Here is a 27,368-nt window from a genome sequence, read left to right on the forward strand (position 1 = left end):
TTATATAATGAAGATTCCCACTAGCATATGGTAGTGACAAAGCAAGAAGCTCTCAATCATGAAGGACATGGTGCTATTATGAAGCACAAGTGTGGAAAAAGATAGTAGCATTGTCCCTTCTCTCTTGTTCTCTCCCTTTTTTTATATGGACTCTTGGGCCTCTTTTTTCTCTTTTCTCTTTTTTTTATTTGGGCACTTTGGCCTTTTTTTATTTCCTCACATGGGACAATGCTGTAATAATGATGATCATCACACTTTTATTTACTCACAGCTCAAAGCTTAGAAATGACTCTATAGGAAATGCCTCCGGCAGTGTACCGGGATGTGCAACGATCTAGCTTGGCGTATGACGTTGAAACATCTCGCTAGCTATCTTACGATCATGCAATGGCAATATGAGAGTGACAACACAAGTCATGAGACGGAATGGTGGGAGTTGCATGGCAATATATCTCGGAATGGCTCTGAAAATGCCATAGTAGGTAGGTATGGTGGCTGTTTTGAGGAAGGCATATGGTGGGTTTGTGTACCGGCGAAAGTTGCGTGACACTAGAGAGGCTAGCAAAGGTGGAAGGTGAAAGTGCATCTATACCATGGACTCACACTAGTCATGAAGAACTCACATACTTGCTGCAAAAGTTTTTATTAGTAATCGAAACAAAGTGCTAAACGCATACTCCTAGGGGAAGGGTTGGTAGGTGTTAACCATCGCGCGATCCCGACCTCAACACAAAGGATGACAATCAATAGATCAATTATGCTCCGACTTCCTAACATAGCGGTTCACCATACGTGCATGCTACGGGAATCACTAACTTCAACACAAGTATTTCTAGATCCACAACACCCTACTAACATAGCTCTTAATATTACCAAATCCACGTCTCAAAACTAATTGAGAGGAATCAAGACTTCTCTTTCTACTCAATGCACATGAAGATGGAGGTTTTTGTATCCTCTTTGGGTACCTATCACCTTTGGAACTACTTTCATAGCATAAGCCATCTACCAAGTCACTCACCGCCGTGCTCTAAAAGATCTAAGTGAAGCACATAGAGCAAAATTATCTAGCTCAAAAGATATAAGTGAAGCACTATGAGCATTCTAGCAAAATCACGATGAGTGCATGTGTCTCTCTCTCAAAAAGGTGTGCAACAAGGATGATTGTGACACAACAAAAATAAAATACTCCTACGATACAAGATGCTCCAAGCAAAACACATATCATGTGGTGAATAAAAATATAGCTCCAAGTAATGTTACCGATGGATTGAAGACGAAAGAGGGGATGCCTTCCCGGGGCATCCCCAAGCTTAGGCTTTTTGGTGTCCTTGAATTTGTATTGGGATGCCTTGGGCATACCCAAGCTTGAGCTCTTTCTACTCCTTATCTCTTTGTCCATGAAAACATCACCCAAAACTTGAAAACTTCACAACACAAAACTTAAACAGAAACTCGTGATAACATTAGCACAAGAAAACAAACTACCACCTCTTTAGGTACTGTAGCAATCTTGATTTCTATTTATATTGGTGTTGGGCTACTATATTCTCACTTTTCCATGGCTAGTACCCCCCCCATACTATCCATAGTTTCATCAAAACAAGCAACCAACTCAACAAAAACAGAATTTGTCAAAAACAGACCAGTCTGTAGAAATCTGTATAGTTCGTATACTTCTGGTACCTCACAAATTCTGAAAAATTATGAATGCCTGGAAAAAAGGCATATCAACCAGCAGCAAAAATAATCAACTCAAAAGCTCTTTCTGAATAAAACTGAAATATCATCTCCTGAGCGAAACGTTTCTGTCTTTTTCCAGCAGGATCAAACAACCATTACCAAGCCTAGTCATAAAGGTTTTGCTTGGCGCAAACACAACAAGAAACACTAAAAACACAATCACAACAGAATTATAATGGTGTGGACGCAACAAAACAGAAGCAAAAAAGATAAATTCATTGGGTTGGCTCCCAACGAGCGCTATTGTTTAACGCCCTTAGCTAGGCATAAAAGCGATAGAATCACGTATCGTCGTCTTTGGTGCTCAAACCATAAGTGGCCCTCATCATGGATTCATAAGGCAATCTTATTTTCTTTTTAGGAAAGTGTTCCATGCTCTTCTTTAAAGGAAATTGAAATCTAATATTCCCTTCCTTCATATCGATGATAGCACCGATAGTCCTTAGGAAAGGTCTACCAAGAATAATAGGGCATGTAGGATTGCAATCAATGTCAAGCACAATGAAATCCACAGGTACATAGTTCCTATTTGCAATAATAAGAACATCATTGATCCTTCCCATGGGTTTTTTGACAGTAGAATCTGCAAGATGCAAATTAAGAGAACACTCTTCAATCTCATTAAAACTCAGGACATCACATAAAGACTTTGGAATCGCGGAAACACTAGCACACAAAGCACACAAAGCATTGCATTCATAGTTTTTGATTTCGATTTTGATGTTAGGTTCCCACTCATCATGAAGCTTTCTAGGGATAGAGACTTCCAATTCAAGTTTCTCTTCAAGAGATTTTATCATAGCTTCGACGATATGATCGGTAAAGGCCTTGTTTTGGCTATAAGCGTGTGGAGAGTTTAACATTGATTGCATCAAGGAAATGCATTCAATCAAGGAGAAACTATCATAATTGAATTCCTTCAAATCCATGGTAGTAATTTCAGTACTACTCAAAGCTTTAATATCTTCTGGTCCACTTTCAATGCTTTTAGCATCAAGATAGACGGACTCCGAATTATCGGGGCGCTTTTCAACCAAAGTGGATTTATATCCAGACCCATCATCATTGGGTTTGACACAAGAAAACAAAGATTCAATGGGAGTCACACCAAGCACTTTAAGATCTTCGTGATTCTGATCACGAGAACACGCCTTTTTAAGCCATTCATGTCTAGCACGAATTTGGGCGGTTCATTATTTTCTCTCAATCATGGAAACACGCATAGCTTTCAATGTTCCATCCATGTTGATCTTGGGAGGAGCACATCTAACTTTCAAAGCATCAACATCACTATACATTCTATCAACGCTCTTAGCCAAATCGTCAATTTTTAGTAGTTTTTCCTCTATGGACGCATTGAAAATCTTTTGCGAGTTGATAAAATCTTTGTTACTCTCTAGATCAGAGGGTAATCTATTGTAATTTCCATGAGTATTGTTGTAGGAGTTGCCAAAGTTATTAGAGGATTTACTAGGAAAAGGCCTAGGAACATAGTTTCCTCTAAAAGCATTGTTGTTGCCAAAATTATTTCTACCAACAAAATTAACGTCCAAGCTAGCGTTGCTACTCTCAATCAAAGAAGACAAGGGAATATCATTAGGATATAAAGGAGCACTTCTAATAGCAACCAAATTCATTAACTCATCCATCTTAGCACTCAACGAGTTAATTTCTTCTATAGCATGTACGTTCTTACTAGTAGGTGACCTTTCAGTGTGGCACTGAGAGTAGTTCGTCATGATGTTGTCTAGTAGTTTTGTTGCTTCTCCTAACGTGATTTCCATGAACGTTTCACCTGAGGCGGAGTCCAAGATATTTCTAGAAGTGAAATTCAAGCCAACGTAGAAGATTTGTATAATCATCCAAAGACTCAACCCATGAGCGGGACAATTTCTAATCATCAATTTCATTCTCTCCCAAGATTGTGCAACATGTTCGTGATCAAGTTGCTTAAAGTTCATGATATCATTACGGAGAGAGATAATCTTAGCCGGCGGAAAATACTTGGATATATAAGCATCTTTGCACTTATCCCAAGAATCGATACTATTTTCGGGCAAAGACAAAAACCAAGTTTTTGCTCGATCTCGCAACGAGAAAGGAAAAAGCTTCAATTTAATCACATCATTATCCACATATTTATTCTTTTGCATATCACAAAGGTCAATGAAGGTATTGAGAAGGGATGCGGCATCTTCACTAGGAAGGCCGGAGAATTGCTCTTTCATAACAAGATTCAGCAAAGCGGCATTCATTTTGTATGACTCCGCACTAGTGGCGGGAGCACTCGGAGTACTAATAAAATCATTATTATTAGTATTCGAGAAGTCACAAAGTATGGTGTTTCAGTCATGGTGACTTCAGCAAGCAAGCAAGCACACAAGCGAACAAAGAGCAACCGAGAAAAAGGGCTAACGAAAAGGCAAACGAAAAGGCAAACAAAAAAGGCAAATTTGTGAAGTGGGGGAGAGGAAAACGAGAGGCAACTAGCAAACAAAGTAAATGCAAGAGATGAGTTTGCGACACTTACTTGGATGAGTTCTTGAATTGATCCTCCCCGGCAATGGCGCCAGAAATCCTTCTGCTACAGCAACAAAAGTCCTTCCCTGGCAATGGTGCCACAGATCCTTCTGTCGTCTCTTAAGCTTGCGTTGGTTTTTCCCTTGAAGAGGAAAGGGTGATGCAGCACAGGAGCAGTAAGTATTTCCCTCAGTTTGAGAACCAAGGTATCAATCCAGTAGGAGAATCTCATCAAGTCCAGAGTACCTGCGCAAACACAAAAGAGCTTGCACCCAACACTTTAAAGGGGTTGTCAATCCCTTCAAGATTGATTGCAAAGTGATATCTCAAGGCGGAAAGTAAAACGCAGAAAAAAAGTAAGGCTGAAAATATGGTGTGGAGTAGACACGGGGGCCATAATGTTCACTAGAGACTTCTCTCAAAATAGCAAGTATTATGGTGGGTGAACAAATTACTGTCAAGCAATTGATAGAACCGCGCAAAGTCATGACGATATCTAAGGCAATGATCATACATATAGGCATCATGTCCGAGACAAGTAGACCGATACTTTCTGCATCTACTACTATTACTCCACACATCAACCGCTATCCAGCATGCATCTACTGTATTGAGTTCATGACGAATAGAGTAACGCCTTAAGCAAGATGACATGATGTAGAGGGATAATCTGAAACTAGTGATGAAAACCCCATCTTTTTACCCTTGATGGCAACAACACGATACGTGCCTCGCTACCCCTTCTGTCACTGGGTGAGGTCACCGCACGATATGAACCCAAAACCAAGCACTTCTCGCATTGCAAGAATCATAGATCTAGTTGGCCAAACATAACCCACAACTCGAAGAGAATTACAAGGATATGAAATCATGCATAAGAGAGATCAGAAGAAACTTAAATAAGATTCATAGATAATCTAATCATAAATCCACAATTCATCACATCTCGACAAACACACCGAAAAAGAAGATTACATCGGATAGATATCCATGAAGATCATGGAGAACTTTGTATTGAAGATCCAAGAGAGAGAAGAAGCCATCTAGTTACTAGCTATGGACCCGTAGGTCTATGGTGAACTACTCACGCATCATCGGAGAGGTCATGGTGTTGATGAAGAAGCCCTCCGTATCCGAATCCCCCCTCCGGCAGGGCACCAGAACGTTCCCCAGATGGGATCTTACGGAGACAGAAGCTTGCGGCGTCGGAAAAGTACTTTCGATGATCTCTTGATTTTTCTGTGATTTTAGGGAATTTGTAGGCGAAGGTCCTAGCGCAGAGGTGGCCCAGGGAGACCACAAGCCAGGGAGGCGCAGGCCCCCTGGCCGCAGCTAGGGGGCTTGTGGGGTCCCTGTAGGCCCCCTGCCCTGATTCTCCGGCTTCCCGATCTTTTTCTGTTTCGGAAAAAACTTTTTGGCAGTTTCATTCCGTTTAGACTCCGTTCAAAATCCTCCTCCGAAAGGGGTCAAAAACATGGAAAAAACACGAACTGGCACCTCGCACTGAGTTAATAAGTTAGTCCCAAAAAATATATAAAAAGCATGCAAAACATCCAAAGTTTGACAAGCTAATAGCATGAAACCATCAAAAATTATAGATACGTTGGAGACGTATCAGTAGGGAAGGTGTTTTTTAGGGTTTTTGGAGCAACAAGTATAATCATAAATTTCACATAGATACAAAGCATAACATAGCAAACTATTTATGTGATGCCATAAGAGTCTCCCCTTTTCAGACAAACGGTGACGCACAAAATGAGCGTGCTCATCTAAAGATTTCCCATCAACCAGGCTAGTTGGGGTTTCAGCACGAGCACAAAGGGATCAAAGATCATCCAAGTAGAAAACTTTAAGCGGATCCATATCAATATATACTTAGCAAGCAAAGATGCAAGCATATTGAAGGCACATAGCACACAGGCAAAGGAAAGGCAAACGAAAAAGGCAAATATTTTTGTAAATTTTGTTTTAGAAGTGGGGGAGAGGAAAACGAGAGGCAAAAGGCAAATAATGTAAATGCAAGAGATGAGTTTGCGATAGTTACTTGGTATGCTTAATTTTGAATGCTCCCCGGCAATGGCGCCAGAAATCCTTCTTGCTACCTCTTGAGCTTGTGTTGGTTTTCCCTTGAAGAGGAAACGGTGATGCAACAAAGTAACGATAAGTATTTCCCTCAGTTTGAGAACCAAGGTATCAATCCAGTAGGAGTATCAAGATGAGGCACAAATGTACCTGCGCAAAAACAAACAAACTTGCACCCAACGCAAAAAAAGGGGTTGTCAATCCCTTCACGATTATTTGCAATGTGAGATCTGAAGGTGAAAAGTGCAACAAAGTATTTTTGTAGATCTGAATATAGGATGTGAAGTAGACCCGGGGGCCATAGTTCAATAGAGGCTTCTCTCTTGATAGTAAGTATTATGGTGGGTGAACGAATAACTGTCGAGCAATTGATAGAATCGCGCAAAGTCATGACGATATCTAAGGCAATGATCATACATATAGGCATCACGTCCGAGACAAGTAGACCGATACTGTCTGCATCTACTACTATTACTCCACACATCGACCGCTATCTAACATGCATCTAGTGTATTGAGTTCATAACAAACAGAGTAACGCCTTAAGCAAGATGACATGATGTAGAGGGATAAATTCATGCAACATGATATAAACCCCATCTTTTTACCCTTGATGGCAACAACACAATGCGTGCCTCGCTACCTTGTCTGTCACTGGGTGAGGACACTGCATGGTATGAACCCAAAACCAAGCACTTCTCCCATTGAAAGAATTATAGATCAAGTTGGCCAAACGAAACCCATAACTCGAAGAGAATTACAAGGATACGAAATCATGCATATAAGAGATCAGAGGAGACTCAAATAATATTCATAGATAATCTGATCATAAATCCACAATTCATCAGATCTCGACAAACACACTGCAAAAGAAAGTTACATCGAATAGATCTCCATGAAGATCATGGAGAACTTTGTATTGAAGATCCAAGAGAGAGAATAAGCCATCTAGCTACTAGCTATGGACCCGTAGGTCTGTGGTGTACTACTCATGCATCATCGGAGAGGCAATGGTGTTGATGAAGAAGCCCTCGGTGTCTGAATCCCCCCTCCGACAGGGCACCAGAACGGTCCCCAGATGGGATCTCGCGGAGACAGAAGTTTGCGGCGGCGGAAAAGTATTTTCGTGGCTCTCTTCTTTGATTTCGGGATTTTAGAGAATTTATAGGCGAAAGAGGTAGGGCAAAGGAGCCACGTGGGCCCCACAAGCCTGCTAGGCGCGACCCCCGTAGGGCGCGCCTAGGGGGCTTGTGACCTCCCATGAGGTCTCCTGCCTTGGTTCTCAAGTCCCCTGCGTATCTTCTGTTATGGAAAAAAAATCATCCCGCAGGTTTTATTCCGTTTGGACTCCATTTAATATTCTTTTTTAAAAAACATAACAAACACGGAAAAAACAGAAACTGGCACGAGGCACTGAGTTAATAGGTTAGTCCCAAAAAAGATATAAAATAGCATATTCATGCATATAAAACATCCAAAGTTGTCAAGATAATAGCATGGAACCATAAAAAATTATAGATACGTTGGAGACGTATCAAGAGTGTCATCTATTGGGTGTGAAAAGGATAGTGAGATACCTTATACATACACCAAACTTTGGCATATGGTATCCCAAGGGATCTTCTTTTAATCTTGTTGGCTATTCCGACTCGGACTATGCTGGAGACAAGGTTGATAGAAAATCCACCTCGGGTACATGTCAATTTCTTGGGAGATATCTTGTCTCTTGGACATCCAAGAAACAAAACTCGGTATCCTTATCAACTGCCAAAGCTGAATACATTGCCACTCGATCATGTTGTGCTCAGTTACTATGGATGACTCAAACACTTAAAGATTATGGCGTTCATGTTAGAAAAGTTCCATTGTTGTGTGACAATTAAAGTTCTTTTAAAATTGCCTATAATCCTGTGCAACATTGTGGAACAAAACACATCCAAGTGCGACATCATTTCATTCATGATCATGTTGCTAAAGGAGATATCGATCTCAAGCATGTTCATACTGACAAACAACTAGCTGATATCTTTACCAAACCACTTGATGAGAGAGTGTTCTGTCATTTGAGGAGTGAATTGAACATCACTGATGCCTCAAACTTGAGCTAGACTCACTCGGAAGCATGCAAGGGCATGAGCTTGACTAACTATTCCTTGATGCCATTGATTAGATTATCTTATATCTTGGAAACTATGCTACCTTGTATTGCATCTAACCTTTTGTAGGTACTTGGAAGAAATACACACCACAAGATTGCCATCAGCTCCAATAAAAAGCAATCTTGACATGGCCAAGTAACAACAACCCCTCTTCGAGGATGAAGGAAGAACACAACAAAATCATATCCTTGACTATCATTTGATGAAGTTATTCACTGTTGTCATTTGGACATATTATAGTCTTCATTGCATGACTAACCATTGTAGGTGAAAAGATAATCAAAACAACATGGATTGCTCCCAACTCAAGATGATTTTCATCAACTTCGAGCATCCACAAAAAAGTTCACCTGCATGCCACGTCATCAACATCATTCGAAGGTATGTACTAATATCCTTGATAAAGCTCTACACCAATTAATGGAGTTAAGAAACTCAAGTGATATGAAGACATTAAAAAGCTTAATCAAAAAATGGAAACCCCATTTCACGCTTAACGATGCGTATGACCTATGATCAAGCATCCTTGCTTGACCCCTCAAGTCAAATACTCTAATATAGGTGACCTTGTCACCGCCCCACATCTAGATGGAGATCATTGTATGGTTCACATTTGACCTTTCACACTCTTAGAACCATTCAACTCTCATCTACATGTATCTATATATCTTATATATCAAAAAACACAAAAATATTTATTTTTCTACTTTTCTTTTACTCTTGTTTTTTTTCTCAATTAATACTTTCTTTTACATTTGGAATCTTGAAACAAATCTTCCAACCAACCTATTGTTTTGTTAAATAATTGAATATCATTGCAACTCGGTTTCACCGAATTGGGAAACTCGGTCTAACCGATTTCACCCAAGAGGTCTGAATATCATACATGGTTCTACCAAATCATTTAGCCTCAGTGACTCTGATTTTTATAGCAAAAATTATTGCTTTGAAATTTTCTTCAGAACGTATGTTTTAGGGGGAGAAAACTTCTCTAAGGGGAGAAACACCTCAGTGATCCCATGTTATATAAGAGGGAGAATCATCTACGATCCCTAACAAAGGAGGAGATAATTCAAGGAACTCTTATTCATACCAAAGGGGGAGAAAAGACAAATTCAAGGAGCCCTTAAAAAGTGAGAAGTATCCAGGATCTCAATGAGCCCTAACCCTCTGACCTTCTTTTTGGTAACCTATGCCAAAGGGGGAGAAATATCAAAGTATCAAAGCTTCCATTCATTGAACCTATTCAAAGGGGGGGGAAATACCACCAAGAAGATTCTAAGAAAGAGGGAGAAACAACAGTAAGGGGAGATATTTGTTCCTAAAGGGAGATGTATCAAACCTTACACATTAAGGGGGAGAGTGATAAATATAACTTTATTGGTTTCAAATTATTTCCCCTACCTACTCCCAATATCTACATGCTATGATTCAGGGGTAGAGGAAACCTTACATATTCACCTTTAGGGAAGAAAATTTCTTGTTCTTTGGAGACATATCCCTTTATCAAAACACATCCTCAATATGTCTTCAATTTCTTGGTATTTTCGAGGCTCTTTGCATCTTTACAACAAGATACTCTTGTGTTATCTAACATTTGTTTTCCCAAGTGTACTTGTATCTCAAGACGCTCAAGATCCTCAAGGTAAGTATATGCATCATATCCTTGTTCATGATGACCTCTTGTTTATTGCACATACTATTTGCAAGAGGGAGACTTGAACATGGAACTTCTTCATTTACATATGTTTGATGCATATAGCCATGATGTCTATGACTTGTCTTGTCCTTCTACCTTGTGTGTGCCCATGAATTCCAAAGCAACTATCATTTCTAAAGGGATTGCACACATTTAGGGGGAGCTTGTACTAGTCATGTTTCTTTCAAAGCTGTCATATCCTTATGATTATCTTTATTTGAAGCTTTGATTGTATGTTGTATCAATTACCAAAAAGGGGAGATTGAAAGCACATATGCTCCCTTGGTGGTTTTGATAATTCATGACAACATACACTATCTCTTGGACTAACACTTTTACCTAGATATTTCAGGAATAGTCCATGGAGAGCTATGGCTTAAGGTTTATGTGGAGATGCCCCTAGATGCAAGAAAGGAATAATGTTGGCTCAAGCTTCAAACTAGAAGAATCTTCATTTTATATTTGTGAGAAATCACTTTTGAGTCCATAGGAAAGCCAATACTATTAAAAGGGGGTGATGTAGTAAAATGAACTGATTTCTCAAATGCTCAAAGTTAGCCACCAAAACACTCAGTCATTTTTCCCACATATCCACTCTGTCAAGATCCACATTCAGAAATTTGGTGTCACCAATATTTCCATATCGGACCCATCGAGTTTGACCTTACACAGAAAACCTAGCCATTACCACCAAATCGGTTGAACCGAAACCAAGTCGGTGCTATCGAGTTCAGTGTGACCAACATTCTGTTGCCAAGATGCACAAAATCAGAATTTCCGAGTTTGAGTATCGGTGCCACCGAGTTTGGTCATCTGACCATTAGTCACCTTTTCGGTAACACCGAGTTTCATATATCGGTCACACCAAGATTCAAAAGTTCACACCTTTAGTGCTAATCCGTACCACCGAGTTGTCAACTTCGGTGGCACCGAGTTTGCCCCTTTGTGTGTAACGGTTGGATTTTGGCTACTTCCTATATACACCCCTTCACCCACCTCTCATTTGTGGGAGAAGCACTCAGAACACACACTTCACTACCAGATCCATTTTCTGAGAGAGAGCCACCTACTCATGTGTTCAGACCAAGATATTCCAATCCTATCATTTGAAACTTGATCTCTAGGCTCCCTAAACTACTTTCCACCAAATCAACCTCTCCTATCCACGCATATTCCGTGAGAGAGTGATTTGTGTTGAGGAGACTATGTTTAGAAGCACAAGAGAAAGGAGTTCATTGATCTACCACATCTATTACCTTTTGGAGGGTGGTGCATCCTAGATTGGTTAGGTGTCGCTTGGGAGCCTCCTACTTCGTGTTGTGGAGTTGAACCAAGATGTTTGTAAGGCCAATGAGATCGCCTACTTCGTGAAGATCTACCGTGAATAAGGCTAGTCCCCCATGGACAAAACCCGTGGCGGGATAGACAAGGCCACTTCTTTGTGGAACCTTCTTGGGTGGAGCCCTCCATGGACTCTCGCATCTGTTACCTTCCGTGGGTTGAAGTCTCCACTAACATGGGCGTACGATAGCGCCACCAATCGGAACCATGCCAAAAATCACCGTGTCAACATCATGCATTTAATATCCCTACCTTACTCCTCTACATTACACTTGCATGTTTCACATTCCGCTGCTATACTATTAGAACTGCATGTGTGTGGTGTACTTGACTTGTTATAATTGCTAGATTTCTGCCTTCCTTGAAATTGGGTTAGGCTAGAAATTTTATCTTGACAAGTAGTCTATTCACCCCCCCTATAGACACATCTTCTATCGATCCCTCAACATATTCATGCTTGATTATCATAGCCTCATATTTCTTCTTTGATATTTGGTTTTTTGTCTCGACAACTTGATCATTTATCTTGCAATGGGAAGAGGTGCTTTGTGATGGATACAATCTTGCGGTGCTCAATCTCAGTGACAGAAAGAGACATGACACACATGTATCGTTAATATCAAGGATAAAACGATGGGGTATGTTCCTACATGAATAGATCTTGTCTACATCATGTCATCGTTCTTAAGGCATTACTCTGTTTCTCCATGAACTCAATACACTAGATGCATGCTCGATAGCGGTCAATGTGTGGAGTAATATAAGTAGATGCAGGCAGAAGTCGGTCTACTTATCTTGGACATGATGCCTATATACATTATCATTGTCTAGAATATCTTCATAATTATTTGCTCTTTTATCAATTGCTCAACAGTAATTTTTCTGTCGACCACTTGCTATTTTCTCGAGAGAAGCCACTAGATTAACCTACGGCCCCCGAGTCTACTTCAGATCATCTATTTGCAATCTCTATTTTCCTATTTGCTTTCTACTTTATTTGCTCTTTTGTTTTCAGATATATATATTATCAAAAAACCCAAAAATACCTTGTTGTGCTCTATTTGCTATCACTCTTATTTGCATCTATCAATCTATCCTTACTTTACCCATGAGGGATTGACAACCCCTCTATGCGTCGGGTTGCGAGGATTTGCTATTTGTGTGTAGGTGCTGCTTACATAGTGTTGTGGATCTTCCTGCTGGATTGATGCCTTGGTTTCTTAACTGAGGTAATACTTGTCGTTGATGTGCTACATCACCCTTTAAGCTTGGATGGATAACCAGCGCACCTGCAAAGACCGTCAAGATTTCTGGTGCCGTTGTCGGGGAAGATCAAGTCAAGATCTATGAGGTTCCTACACACAAATCTCATCTCCTTGCAACTACATTATTTTCCATTTTCCTCTCGTTTTCCTCTCCCCCACTTCACAAAAAAAATCCTTTTTATTTGCCATCTTTCCCTTGTCGTTTTCTTGTCGGATCTATTGTTTGCTTGTGTTCTTGCTTGCGTAGTCATGAAGACTAAAGAGAACACTAAGTTTGTCATTTTTCCAATACCATAAACAACGATTTTATTTGCACTCCTATTGCTCCTCCCGCCACTAGTGCGGAGTCTTATGATATTAATGTCGCTTTGTTGAATCATGTTATGAAAGTGCAATTTTTCGGTACTCCTAATGAGGATGTTGCGTCCCATGTAAACACTTCCGTAGAATTGTGTGATATGCAAAAGAATAAAGATGTGGACAATGATATTGTCAAGCTGAAATCATTTCTGTTCTCTTTGCGTAATCATGCTCAAATTTGGTATTCATCTTTGCCACGAAATAGTATTGATTCTTGGAACAAGTGCAAAGATGCTTTTATCACAAAGTACTTTCCTCCCGCGAAAATTATTTCTCTTAGAAATCAGATTATGAATTTTAAACAACTTGAGCATGTGCATGTTCCCCAATCTTGGGAAAGGACGAAATTGATGATAAGAAATTGCCAAACTCATGGTTTGAATTTGTGGATGATGATTCAAATTTTTTATGCGGGATTGAATTTTTTCTAGAAATCTTTTAGATTCCGCTGCGGGTGGTACTTTTATGGAAATTACTTTGGGTGATGCTTCTAAATTGCTTGATAATATTATGGCTAATTATTCACATTGGCATACTCAAAGAGCTCCTACTAGTAAAAAAGTTAATTCTATAGAAGAAATTGGTGCTTTGAGTGAAAAAGTTGATGCTCTTATGAAATTGGTTGCTAGTAAACATGCTCGTATTGATCCTAATGATTTGCCTTTGTCTACTTTGATTGAGCACAATAATGATACCATGGATGTGAATTTTGTCTCGCCAAACAATTTTAACAACAATGCTTTTTAGGAACAATTTTAATCCTAGGTCGTATCCTAGAAGTTCTTCAAATAATTATGGTAATTCCTATAGTAATTCTCATAATAATAATGCTAGGATACCCTCTGATCTTGAGAGTAATATTAAGGAATTTATCACTGCACAAAAAGCTTTCAATACTACGATAGAAGAAAAGTTGAATAAGATAGATGATATGTCTAGAAGCATTGGTAGAATTTCGCATGATGTAGAAAATCTCAAGAATAATTTTTTTCATAAGGTTGATATTAATTGATAAATTAAATATTTATATGTTTCCATGGATGAAAGTAAGAAAATAATTGCTATGCTTAGAGCTAAAAGAGAATTTCTAGAAAGAGCATTTCCCGATTGCTTTCATAAAAATGATAAAGAGATTAAAATGATTTATGTTTCTTCTATTGATTCCTTGTTTAATAATGTCGAAATTAATGATGAGGGAACTGAAGAAGTATCAACTTTAGCTAGAGGGCGTTCCCATGATTTGGAGGGTGAAAATCCTATTGAAAAAATTGATAAAAGTGGGTTTGAAGAGGTAAAAACTTTAATTTTGGTATGGAAAAAACTTTAATTTTGATAGCTGCTTCTTGATTGAGTGTATTTCTATGTTGCAATCTATGATAAATTCACCCAATGCCTATGAACAAAATAAAACTTCTACTAACATATTTCGGATGCAGTGATAAAAGCTTTAGAAGAAAAGTTAGAACTAGAGATTTCAATTCCTAGAAAATTACATGATGAATGGGAATCCACCATTAAGATCAAAGTCAAGAATTTTGAGTGTTGTGCTTTATGTGATTTGGGTGCTAGCGTTTCCACAATTTCAAAATCTCTTTGTGATGTGCTTGGTCTCACCAATATTGAAGAATGTTGTGTCAATTTGCGCCTGGCGGATTCTACTATTAAAAACCTACGGGAAGAATTAATGATATTCTTATTCTTGCAAATAGGAATTATGTGCCCATATATTTTATTGTTCTTGGTATTGAGTGCAATCTGTCTTGTCCAATAATTCTTGGTAGACCGTTCTTGCGTACTATAGGGGTCGTCATTGATATGAAAGAAGGGAATATTAAATTTCAGTTTCCATTAAGAAAAGGCATGGAACACTTACCTAGAACTAAAATTAATTTGCCATATTAATCAATCACGAGGGCGACCTATGGATCAATCGCTTAGGATGACATCACTTAAGAACTATGCTATATGCCTAGCTAGGGGCGTAAAACGATATCGCTTGTTGGGAGGTAATCCAATGCATAAAAAATATTTTACTTTTGCTTTCTATTCTTGAGTGTTTTCACAATTATGATACTATCATAATTGTGTTTTTTGTGTTTTATATAGTGTTTTTGCCAAGTAAAGCCTTTGGAATCGTGTAGGGTGTTAGTTGCTTTAATCCTCTTGAAAAACATAAACAATTTCATCCGATAGATAAAAAGTCTAAAACTAACAGAAATGTCAAAAGTGTCTGAATTGTTTACACAATATTAATATACAAATTCCATACATCATACTAATTTTTTAGAATTTTTGGAGTTACATAAGTATAAGTAAATTTCGAATCTTTACACAATGTTCTGTTTTTAACAAATTTTGTTTTCTTTGCGTTATATGCTTATTTTAATGATTCTATGGTTTATACCGGGGGAATAAGACATAGTAAAGTTAGAATACAATAGGTATAACGCAAAAACAAAATTGGATTTGGTTTTCAATTGTACCTATAGTAAAGTTTGGTTTTCTTATACTAACAGATCTCACGAAAATTTTGTTGAGTTTTGTGTGATTGATGTTTTCAAGTTTTGAGTGAGATCACGATGGATGATGGAATAAGGAGTGATAAAAGCCTAAGATTGGGGATTCCCCATGGCACCCCAAGGCAATATCTAAGGAGTACCAAGCAGCTAAGCTTGGGGATGCCCTCTTTCTTCAAAAAACCATCGATAATTTTACTTGGAGCTATATTTTTATTTGTCACATATCATGAGTTTTGCTTGGAGCATCTTGTATCATTTGTTTCTTTGCTTTCTTTGCTGGTTAGTTTGTCATAATAAACCTTGCTGGACACACCCATTTGAGAGAGCTAAATTATGCTATGATTTGGTAGAATCACTCTCTATGCTTCACTTAAATTGTTTGAGCCATGGAATTGCTCACGTACTTCACTTGTATCTTTTTGAGCACGGTGATACTGTTATTTTGAAGAAATTTGCTCTCATGCTTAACTTAGATTATTTTGATAGTTGCTGAAATTTCGAAGAAATCCTCTCTTGCTTCACTTTTATAATTTTGAGAGTTGAAAATTTTAAAGAAACATGTTCTCTCGTGCTTCACTTATACTTGTTTGAGAGCTTGTTATTTGCATTGAAAATTTTCTTTAAATGGAAATTAGTTCCAAAGTGATGAATGTCCAGGAAATATATAATAAAAAACTTCCATGAAGATCATTGGATATTAAACTTGATTCTTTGCAATAGTTTTGCGATATGAAGATAGTAATATGTGAGTTATGTTGATGAGTAATTATGATCTAGTAAGAATATTGGTGTTAAGGTTTGTAATTCCTTACGCATGCACATGAAGTCAATAATTATGATATGAAATTACATCCTACTTGTGTTGCATTATTCGGTGGTTATGCGTAATGTTCAATTATGATGATTTTTGTTTCTTGGTTGGACGCTTCTCAATCTATTTTCTAGCCTTCACTTGTACTAAGCGGGAATAATGCTTGTGCATCCAAATCCTAAACCCAAAGTTGTGCCAAATGAGTCCACTATACCTACCTATATGCGGTATTTCAACGTCGTTCCAAGTAAATTTGCAAGTGTCAACTCTAATATTCAAAATGAAATTCCGTTTTGTGTGCGAGTACCGCTCATGAAGTGACGAGGGGTGGCCGGTATCTTCCATGTTAAATAGGTTATTCTCAAGGTGAGTGTTTATTCACTTATCATTGCACGAGCATATGGCGGTATTAGGGATGACCAATACCAAAAATATATATTTTATGCTATCAAATAATAAATTCCTTGGAAAGTGTTGGTATGGACGACACTCGTGGATACGACTAGCCGTAGAATGTGAAAGAATGGTGGAAAAGGAATAAACTTTATTTTTCAGTTTGGGAACCTCTTATAATTTGTTTAGCATGGAGGATATTGGAAACTCTTAGTGGTTCTCGTTGACAAGAAAAGCATGCCACCCTAAAAAATATAGCTCTAAGTTTTTCAGCTTGAGCTCTCGCACCTCTACAAATCCCTCCTTCCCTCTACGAAGGGCCTATCTATTTACTTTATGAAATTTTTAGTTTTTGAGTCCCCTTCTTCTCTTATAAAGCACCAACTAAGGACCATGATTATCACACTTGAGCATTGGATGTAGTTAATATTTGAGTGTGTTGCATGAATGGATCATGATAGAGCATGATGTGTGATACGTCTCCAACGTATCTAAATTTTTTGATGGTTTCATGCTATTATCTTGTCAAACTTTGGATGTTTTGCATGTCTTTTATATATTTTTTGGGACTAACTCATTAACTCAGTGCCAAGAGCCAGTTCCTGTTTTTCCATGTTTTTGACCCCTTTTCAGAGCAGATTTTGAAACGGAGTCCAAATGGAATACAATCCCCGAAAAGAATTTTTCCGTAACGGAAGAAGATCAGGAGACTTGAGAGCCAAGGCAAGGGGGCCTAGGGGCCCCACAATCCCTCACCCCGCGGCCCACGGGCTTGTGGGCCCCCTGGACCTCCTTTGCCCTAGGGTTTGCGCCTATATATCCCCAAAAATTCCACAAAAAATCAGGAGATCATCGAAAGTACTTTTCCGCCGCCGCAAGCTTCTGTCTCCGCAAGATCCCATATGGGGCACGTTCTCGTGCCCTGCCGGAGGGGGATTCGGATACGGAGGGCTTCTTCATCAACACCGTGACCTCTCCAATGATGCGTGATTAGTTCACCATAGACCTACAGGTCCATAGCTAGTAACTAGATGGTTTCTTCTCTCTCTTGGATCTTCAATACAAAGTTCTCCATGATCTTCATGGAGATCTATCCGATGTAATCTTCTTTTGCGGTGTGTTTGTCGAGATCCAATGAATTGTGGATTTATGATCAGATTATCTATGAATCTTATTTGACTTTCTTTTGATCTCTCTTATGCATGATTTCATATCCTTGTAATTCTCTTCGAGTTGTGGGTTTTGTCTGGCCAACTAGATCTATGATTCTTGCAATGGGAGAAGTGCTTGGTTTTGGGTTCATACCGTGCGGTGACCTCACCCAGTGACAGAAGGGGTAGCGAGGCACGCATCGTGTTGTTGCCATCAAGGGTAAAAAGATGGGGTTTTCATCATTGGTTTGAGATTAACCCTCTACATCATGTCATCTTGCTTAATGCGTTACTTTGTTCGTCATGAACTCAATACATTAGATGCATGGTGGATAGCGGCCGATGTGTGTAGTAATAGTAGTAGATGCAGAAAGTATCGGTCTACTTGTCTCGGACGTGATGCCTATATGTATGATCATTGCCTTAGATATCGTCATGACTTTGCGCGGTTCTATCAATTGCTCGACAGTAATTTGTTCACCCACCGTGAGATTTGCTATTTTGAGAGAAGCCTCTAGTGAAAACTATGGCCCCGAGGGTCTACTCCACACCATATTTTCAGCCTTACACTTTTTATTTCGTTGCACTTTCCACCTTCATATCTCACTTTGCAAACAATCTTGAAGGGATTGACAACCCCTTTATAGCGTTGGGTGCAAGCTCTTTTGTGTTTGCGCAGGTACTCTGGACTTGACGAGATTCTCCTACTAGATTGATACCTTGGTTCTCAAACTCAGGGAAATACTTACTGCTCCTGTGCTGCATCACCCTTTCCTCTTCAAGGGAAAAAACAACGCAAGCTCAAGAGACGACAGAAGGATATCTGGCACGACTGCTGGGGGAAGGACTTTTGTTGATGTAGCAATGTGCCAGGGATAATGTTATTTAGTGTTGATATTTTGAAAGACTTGGTTGCTTGTTGATATGCTTGAATATTGAAATCTTCATGTCAAATTATAGACTATTGCTTTGCATCATCTACAAGTCCATATGTCCACGCTGAAATAAAAAGAATATGATGAGCATGTGAGGTGGCATTCCACAACAAAAAAAATCTGTTTTATCATTTACCTACTCGAGGACGAGCAGGAATTAAGCTTGGGGATGTTGATATGTTTCCAACGTATCTATAATTTTTTATTGGTCCATGCTATTATAATATCATTCTTGGATGTTTTATAATCATTTTATGGCAATTTTATATCATTTTTTGGGACTAACCTATTGACATAGTGCCTAGTGCCACTTGTTGTTTTTTTGCTATTTTTTCCATCGCAGAAAATCCATATCATATGAGGTCCAATTGCGACGAATCTTTACAGAGATTTTTCTGGACTAGAAGGAGACTTGGGAATCAAGAATGAGCAGCATGCGAGGCTAAGGGGGCCCACTAGACATCATGATGCGCGAGAGGCCCCTGGTGTGGCCTCATGTCTAGTGGAGCCCTCGGGAACCTTCTCCACCGCCTCTGAGCTCTATAAATACCACAATATTCAGCAAACCCTAGAGGAGTCGACGAAAAGTTGTTTCAGCCGCCGCAAGTTCCAGAGCCACGAATTCCAATCTAGAGCCGGTTCCAGAGAGGAACACGATCGCGGAGGGGTTCACCATCCTCATTGGTGCTCCTCCGATGATGCGTGAGTAGTTCATATCAGACCTACGGGTCCATAGGCAGTAGCGAGATGGCTTTCTCTCGCATTTTGTTTCTGAACACAATGGTCACTTGGAGATCCATATGATGTAACTCTTTCTTTTGCGGTGTGTTTGTTGGGATCCGATGAATTGTGAGTTTATGATCTGATCTATGGAAACATCTTCATGCTTGATTATTATAGCCTCTTATTTCTTCTCTGGTATTTGGTTTTTGTCTGGTCAACTTGATCTCAATGGGAAGAGGTGCTTTGTGATGGGTTCGATCTTGTGGTGCTTAATCTGATTGACATGAAAAGACATGACACACATGTATCGTTGCTATCAAGGATAAAACGATGGGGTATATTCCTACACGAATAGATCTTGTCTACATCATGTCATCGTTCTTAAGGCATTACTCCGTTTCTCCATGAACTTAATACACTAGATGCATGCTCGATAGCGGACGATGTGTGGAGTAATAGAAGTAGATGCATGCAGAAGTCGATCTACTTATCTTGGACATGCTGCCTACATACATGATCATTGTCTTGAATATCGTCATAATTATTTGCTCTTCTATCAATTGACCAAAAGTAATTTTTCTACCCACTGCTTGCTATTTTCTCGAGAGAAGCCACTAGTAAAACCTACGACCCTCGGATCTACTTCACATCATCTATTTGTAATCTCTACTTTGTTATTTGCGTTCTACTCTATTTGCTCTTTTATTTTCAGATCTATATTATTAAAAATGTCCAAAAATACCTTGTTGCGTTCTATTTGCTATCACTCTTATTTGCATCTATCAATCTATCCTTACTTTACCCACGAGGGATTGACAACCCCTCTGCACGTTGGGTTGTGAGGATTTGCTACTTGTGTGCAGGTGCTGCTTACATAGTGTTGTGGATCTTTCTACTGGATTGATACCTTGATTTCTTAACTAAGGGAAATACTTTTCGTTGTTGTGCTACATCATCCTTTAAGCTTGAAGGGAAAACCAACGCACCTACGAAGATCGTCATCCCTTTCGTCGCGGAGTGAGGTCTGCCTTTGCGGGCATGGGCGACAACGATGACGTGTGCCCGGTGGTCTTTGTCGGCGCAAGCTCTGCATATTTCTTCTGTGCTTGATCATCATGAAAGGCGGAGCTGTCTCGAGGCTAGTCTTGGTGGCCAACTGTTTGGCATAGGTCAACACGGGCTGTGTGCGGGTTGGTGCGGTGTGGGCTCATCGTTGATTTGGTTGTGGTGAAGTCGGAGTCGCTGCCTCGCGGAGGAGTGATGACGATGCCACGTGTGGCCAGTCCACCCAGCTTGAACGGCGCTCATCCTCATACGGCATGTGTAGATCTTTAGTGTTCATAGCGAGGTTGGTTGGTGGTGCCCTTTATGGGTTTGTTTCGTTTTTCGTTCGGTTTTTCGCAATTAACCTAGCAAAAACCTTCTTCTTTATCAATGAGATGGCTCCAAGGCCTTCAGTTTTTATGGCGTGAAGATGTGCATGTGATGATAATGTTTTAGAAATAAGAAGGGTTGATCAACTCTGGGCTACTAATTCTCCATCGTTACGTGGTTTGATTTTGATCACTTGTTTAGACTAGTTTTATTATGCAAGTTGTGATGTTTGAGGTCGCGGTAGTGTCAGCAGGTTGGAATTCTCCCCATGTGTTGCGGAAGCTGGGAGATCCTTAAATGACACCGCTCTGGAAGACGCCTAGAAATCTCAGGTAATCAGATCCCGAGTTGACGCTGTTCACACAGAACTCGAGTTTCCTTATTCGGTGCATGCATGCAGGCTCCCGTCGCTTCGCGTCGTCTCATCTCTCATGCAAGTGGAGGGTGGGTACTTTGACATTTTCACCTACGTGCTTGAAATGTGGCCGTACACAGACAGAACTTACATGGGTAGCGTGATCCGATGGGACAGGGTGACCAGGATCAGTTGCCCATCTCGGCGGCAGTTGACTTGGTGTCCTCCATGATTTACTGCTTGTACGTGGTACCGGTCAATTGCCCATCTCCGTGGAGTACTCTTGGGCGCAGGATGGGCTAGTTAGATGCGACCGGTCAACCTCGAGTGAAGCCGATCACGTTGCCACTGCTGGATTCTCCAGGGGTAAGTCGGCAACGAGGACTGGTGTTCAAAGCTGCACAGCACGGCGTGCTTGCATTGCATGCGCACTCCGTCATTTGGTGCGTACAGCTATATGGAAAATACTACTCCACCCGTATCGGTTGGGTCAGGGAAAAAACGGAGCGGCATCTCTCTGCCCACTTGGCCACTTTCTCGTGTATCACTAAGCATGCACGTGCAACACACGTATAATTATATAAAAAAAACTTATCAGTTATTTTATTTATTTTAAATCTTAATTTAAAGTAAGTATAGCTTTTGCAGATAAATACTTTCCACATGAGCACCGTATCTCAATGGACTTCTCAACCATAGAAATTTAGCAAAACACACATTACATACAAATCATCCTACTTAATTAGAACATAATTTCAGTTCACAGATGATCACTGAACCAGCCTGCTACATATTCATGCTGAATAAAAAGGCACAACCCTTGATCCATCTTAATTAGAACATAATTTATCATTATCAATTCACTTTCTAAGAAAATATTTTAATCACCACGGCATACTTTTTTACCGAACTTTACATATTACAATTCCTATCCTTGATGACGAAGAACAAGTCTTATTTTTGTGTTTAGTTTAAAAACATAGAAAATAACCTCCTTGTCAGCATAATTTTCTTTGCCTGTCAAAAAATATTAGATTGAAATAATGTTTACCAACAACAAAAAAATACTGTAGTATACATCAAAATATAGCGTTGCATACTCCTAATCAAGCAGTACAACATCATTGATCTCACCTCTTAAAATGGTGTAACCTCCACTTCGCTCAATGCAAATCCTTGACACCACAAAGGCTTGATTTGCTGATAGTCACAAGATTCCTCTTACCAGCAGTGTTGCAGTCTGCCATCTGCATGCAAAAATTGAAAAGAGATAAAATTTTGTTTGCATCCTAAGAGAACAGGGCTATCTGCTAAGGCTCTCTCCATTCCCCATGGCCGAAGGTCTCCCTGTCCCCGCAATGTGCGTTCGCCAACAGAGCATCAATGCTCCCCCTTCCCTATTGTCGTAGTTCCACAGTTCCCTGTCGGTTCACAGTCACGGATTTCACGGCGATCCCGTTGGGGAGAGAGAGAGAGAGGGGTAGGGAGAGAAGGAGGGATGAATGAAGGGAGGAGTACCTCGACCGCACCAGTGCCCTTACTCAGCCGCCGCCACTCCGATCCAAATCACCATCGCCGATGGCTCTCAGCACGGAGTTCTCAAGCATCACCCCCATCGGCGGTGCGTCGAGACCACAGTCGAGTCCCGCACAATAAGCTATGCCAGGCCTCCGTTTCTCGTGGTCAGTTCCTTCTCCGTAATATAGTAGGTCGTAGTTGCGGTCGCCTCCCTTCTTGTCGCTCTCCAATCTGTTCGAGAAAAGGCCCTGGAGTTTGGCCGGAGGAGACACGTCGCACTTGAGGAGCAGATCGGCCGACATGGGCCATCCCCGCAGCGGCCATGAGCACGCTCCAGGCCGCCTGACGCGGCTGTCTTCCTCGGTTCCGCCGCCGCCGCTCCGCAAACGTGTGTTGCTTGTTGTATTCGTGAGAGACAGGGCAATCAAGGTGAGACGGGAGACAAAATAAAAAATCCTCTGTGGGGTGGAGTATGGTCAGTCAAGGCCACTCTCGCTTGACTCCAGTCTCGATGTCTAGAACTGCATACTTGTTCAGAGCAAGTACAATAAGGTACGGTCAGCAGGCTGTAAGGATTAAAATACTATATTTTTGCTGAGTTGGATGAGAATGAAAGGTGGGTCATATATGATAAAAGTAGTACTCTTTTGTAGCTAACTATTGTACAAGCTAGCTATAAGGTGGGCTATAAGATGGCTTATAGCCAGCAGTTGGCTATACTATTAACCATGCTCTCATTCCAGTTGAAGCCATGCAACAACTCCTACTGGGTACGGGGTAGTGGTCGTCCGTCCCTACCCAGTACCCACTCGCTTGACTCCCTATAAACTGCAGATCCGTAGGATGTGATCTGTGGCGGAAGTCAGTGCTCGGGCTTGCTTCTCGTGGAAACGATTGGACCCGTGGCCGCGGGGCGTCCGTCGACGGCACCGACGCCCAACTGCATGCAACGCACCGGCTACGAGCAGTAACTGCACGTACCAGACGCGGATCTCGGGCAAAATCCGAGGCCCCAGCCGGTCAACCCCCAACTGGCTCGCTGCTCCGTGGGGCATGTGGTGGGGATGGAGAACTGGAGAAAAAAGATGGACACGAGCGCGGCGGTCCACCGGCGCCGCAATCCACGCACGGGACGGGTTCTCCGTCTTCTCCCGCTGCTGGGTGGGGGACGCGGGGACCGGAGACTCAGGCGAGAGGAGGTCGACGCACGGTCAGAGACGCGGAGCGGCTGCTACCGCGGTCGGTTGGGCCCTGCCTCCGCCCTCGTCCTCTACGTCTGGTCGCCACCGTCGCGGGTTCTGCACGTTGTCGCTTCTCTGGCGCCAGAACGGGGATGATGATATGGTGGTGAGGTTTGGCTTGGTTGGAGGGAAGACCGTTTTGTCTGCTTTATTAATTTCCTTTCTTCTGTATTTTGGGAGATTCCTTCTTGCTTGTTTGCAACGGGGACTTCCATTTTACTGCCAGCGGGGAAGGAAGAAGATAATTTGGGGAAGACGTTTTGGGGGCCGAATACATGTATGTTCTGTTCTTACCCTTCATCTCGTTTAAGGACGTGTACCATGATGTTATCTTCGAAGACAAAAGAACAAAAAATAAGTGTAGCACAATACATAGGGAAACATAAGTAAAACAGTAATACCACAAATAAAAAAAAAATACTTGTATCATGAGACCAAGATTCAGTAAGAACTGAAAACAACTAGCCTTAGAAATTATGAATACATTTTGCCAAAACAATAATATTCCTCTACGCCAACATCAAGGCAGCGCTAGCCTGATCATTCTTCCTTGAGATAAATACACTATGAGTGCCTTAACTTGTCCGACGCGGTCACTTTGGTTCCTAAAGTTGCAAAATACGCAAAATCGGTGCCGTAACTTGTCCCTTCGTTCTAATACAGTGCCTCCTCGCGTATTCAGCCGTATGTAGCGCACAAGTGGCATGTCAGATTGTCGTGGCCCACATGTCAGTGGCTGGTGGCGCGTCGTGGTGATGGAATGCTGATTCTTTTACGGGAAACCCCCTGCAGTTTAGTTTAAAGTCGCAAAAAAGCCCTTGTTCTCCATGTATATGGTCAGTTCCCTCAATTCCCAAATCAAAAAAGGAAATCCCTAATTCTATACACGCGACCACGGCGGCATCGTCGATTCGTCCTTGGCCGACGTGGATCTAGACGAGGAGGACAGAAGGCCGGCGTCATTTCTCCCCCCCTCCTCCTTGCCGGTAGAGATGGTTGTATGCAACCACAACAAGCCTGAGCTCTTTCATGTCACCAAAAATCATGCCAACTTTAAAAGCCGGTGCTTTCAGGTCAGTAGATGGATTGAATGTGCTAAATTTGTGCCTAAACTTGTCTCCTTCTTCTTTCGACAGGTTCAAATGGTTGTCATCTAAGGCATCTTCAGGAAGTTCACCTTCAAAGTCCTACACAATCTCCTTCTCTCTATAATCATCAACATCTTTGTCTACATTGTTATCAAACAGATCATCATCACCTTCTGCTACTTCATAATCACTCTCATAAAAGTCCTCATCTGTTTCAATTTCTTCATTGGCATCATCTCCATGTTCTTCACTACTGTCATTTGCATCTTGAGCACCACTATCATCAGTCTCACAATTGCCATCTTCTTCCTCAAATTCCTGATTTGTAACATGTGAGCTACTGCCTTCACCAAATGACATAAATCTTTTTTGCTTTCTTGTAGTTACATCTCATATGTCTTGGAATTTCTGGTTTGTCAAAGCTGGGTACATTTTCTTTACCCTTTGCCGACTTAACTGGAGTAATAACCCTTGGGAGCTCATGCATCCCCACTCCCAACACATTATCGGTGCTTACTGACTCTAGGGTGTCAGCATGATCTACCAGTAGGAGCAAGTTTTTGTGATCCACTGTTGCAGCAATCATAAGGACAATGTTTGCATCAGACGCAATCAACTGTAGGCCATCACACATAGAATTCCTAGGTTTGCTCCAGTACACATCAATCTTGGAGATTGCTCTATTATATCCCAATTGGAGAAGGAAATCGTCAATCCACAGAATTGACCAACTATCAGTGTCACAACCATCAAACCAATCGATTTCATGATCCATGTAGGTCATGTTGCTATCACTTCCATAGAAAAACCCTTTGTGATGGATCTCAACTCAGAACATTCCATCAAATTGTACTACACAAATAAGAGAACTATCACTGCCACATATCCAAGATCATCCCCTTTCAAATAAAAAGTCCCCTCCTTGATAACCCCCCAAAAAACCCTAGCCCTATTACGCCTGAAAAGGGAGGAACAACAGAGAAATGAAGGTACTAACAGTAGGAAGGAGGTCCCTCTCGTGGACGTCGACGACGCGGGCCATCCATCGCCGCGGCCGCCGCCGGTCGTCGTGCCGTGCCGCACCAGCTTCGCCGCCGCCTTGCAATGATCGGGAGAAGAGGAGAGGGCATGAAGCGGTGCGACTCAGATAGAAGAGATAGGGGATTAAGGGACCGTAAAAGAAAATCACCACGACACGCCACCAGCCACTCACATGTGGGCCACAAAACTCTAACTTGCCACGTTTGTGCTACATACGACTTAATACGCGAGGATGCACTGTATTTGAACGGAGAGACAAGTTACGGCACCGATTTTACGCATTTTGCAACTTTACGAACCAAAGTGACCGCGTCGGACAAGTTAAGGCACTCACAATGTATTTATCTCTTCTTCCTTACACCCCTCTTCATTCTTCACTCGCTATGGTGCAAATTGTCCTTTTTAATAGAATTCCTCCAACATGGATGGCAATGGGTCTATCAATCTAACATTGAAACAATAAGTTTTCACAAGAAAATCTACTGAAACAATAATACATATATACGCAAGTAAAAAATTATTGATTTTTGAAATAAAGGTGCTAAAGGACACCGTCCCTACACACTTAATCATGATAAGCATGGAATGATTAGTCTTTTTTTTGAAAAGGAGGAAGACCTCCGGCCACTTCATCTCGACAATTCATGTAACCATTTTATTTATTATTCATAAAGATCTTACAAAGTAATACATTAGTAAGTTTGAAGCCATCATCTTACCAACGTTCATGCTACTCCTATCCATTTGATGAAGGGGTGCCAAATGTCCGAGCCAAATATCAAACACACATCGCACCAAGGCCTACCATCTAGAGCCGGATGCCCCAATCAAGCATTGCCCGGTCTCGGGCACACAGTGGCCCGATACACACTCAGAAGCCGCTGCCGCCGTCTTCCACCGATCCATCTTCAAAGCAGGTACTGACGCATTGATGTTGCCAGACCAGCCGTCGACGCCAACATGGTGTCAGACAACGCCACCTCCCTACGCGCATCCATCATCATACATCCGTCATCGAGAACCTGCTGCGACACGCCGTCGAGACTCCACA

This window comes from Hordeum vulgare, chromosome 3H (assembly GCF_904849725.1).
Source record: "Hordeum vulgare subsp. vulgare chromosome 3H, MorexV3_pseudomolecules_assembly, whole genome shotgun sequence".
In the NCBI taxonomy this organism is placed as follows: Eukaryota; Viridiplantae; Streptophyta; class Magnoliopsida; order Poales; family Poaceae; genus Hordeum; species Hordeum vulgare.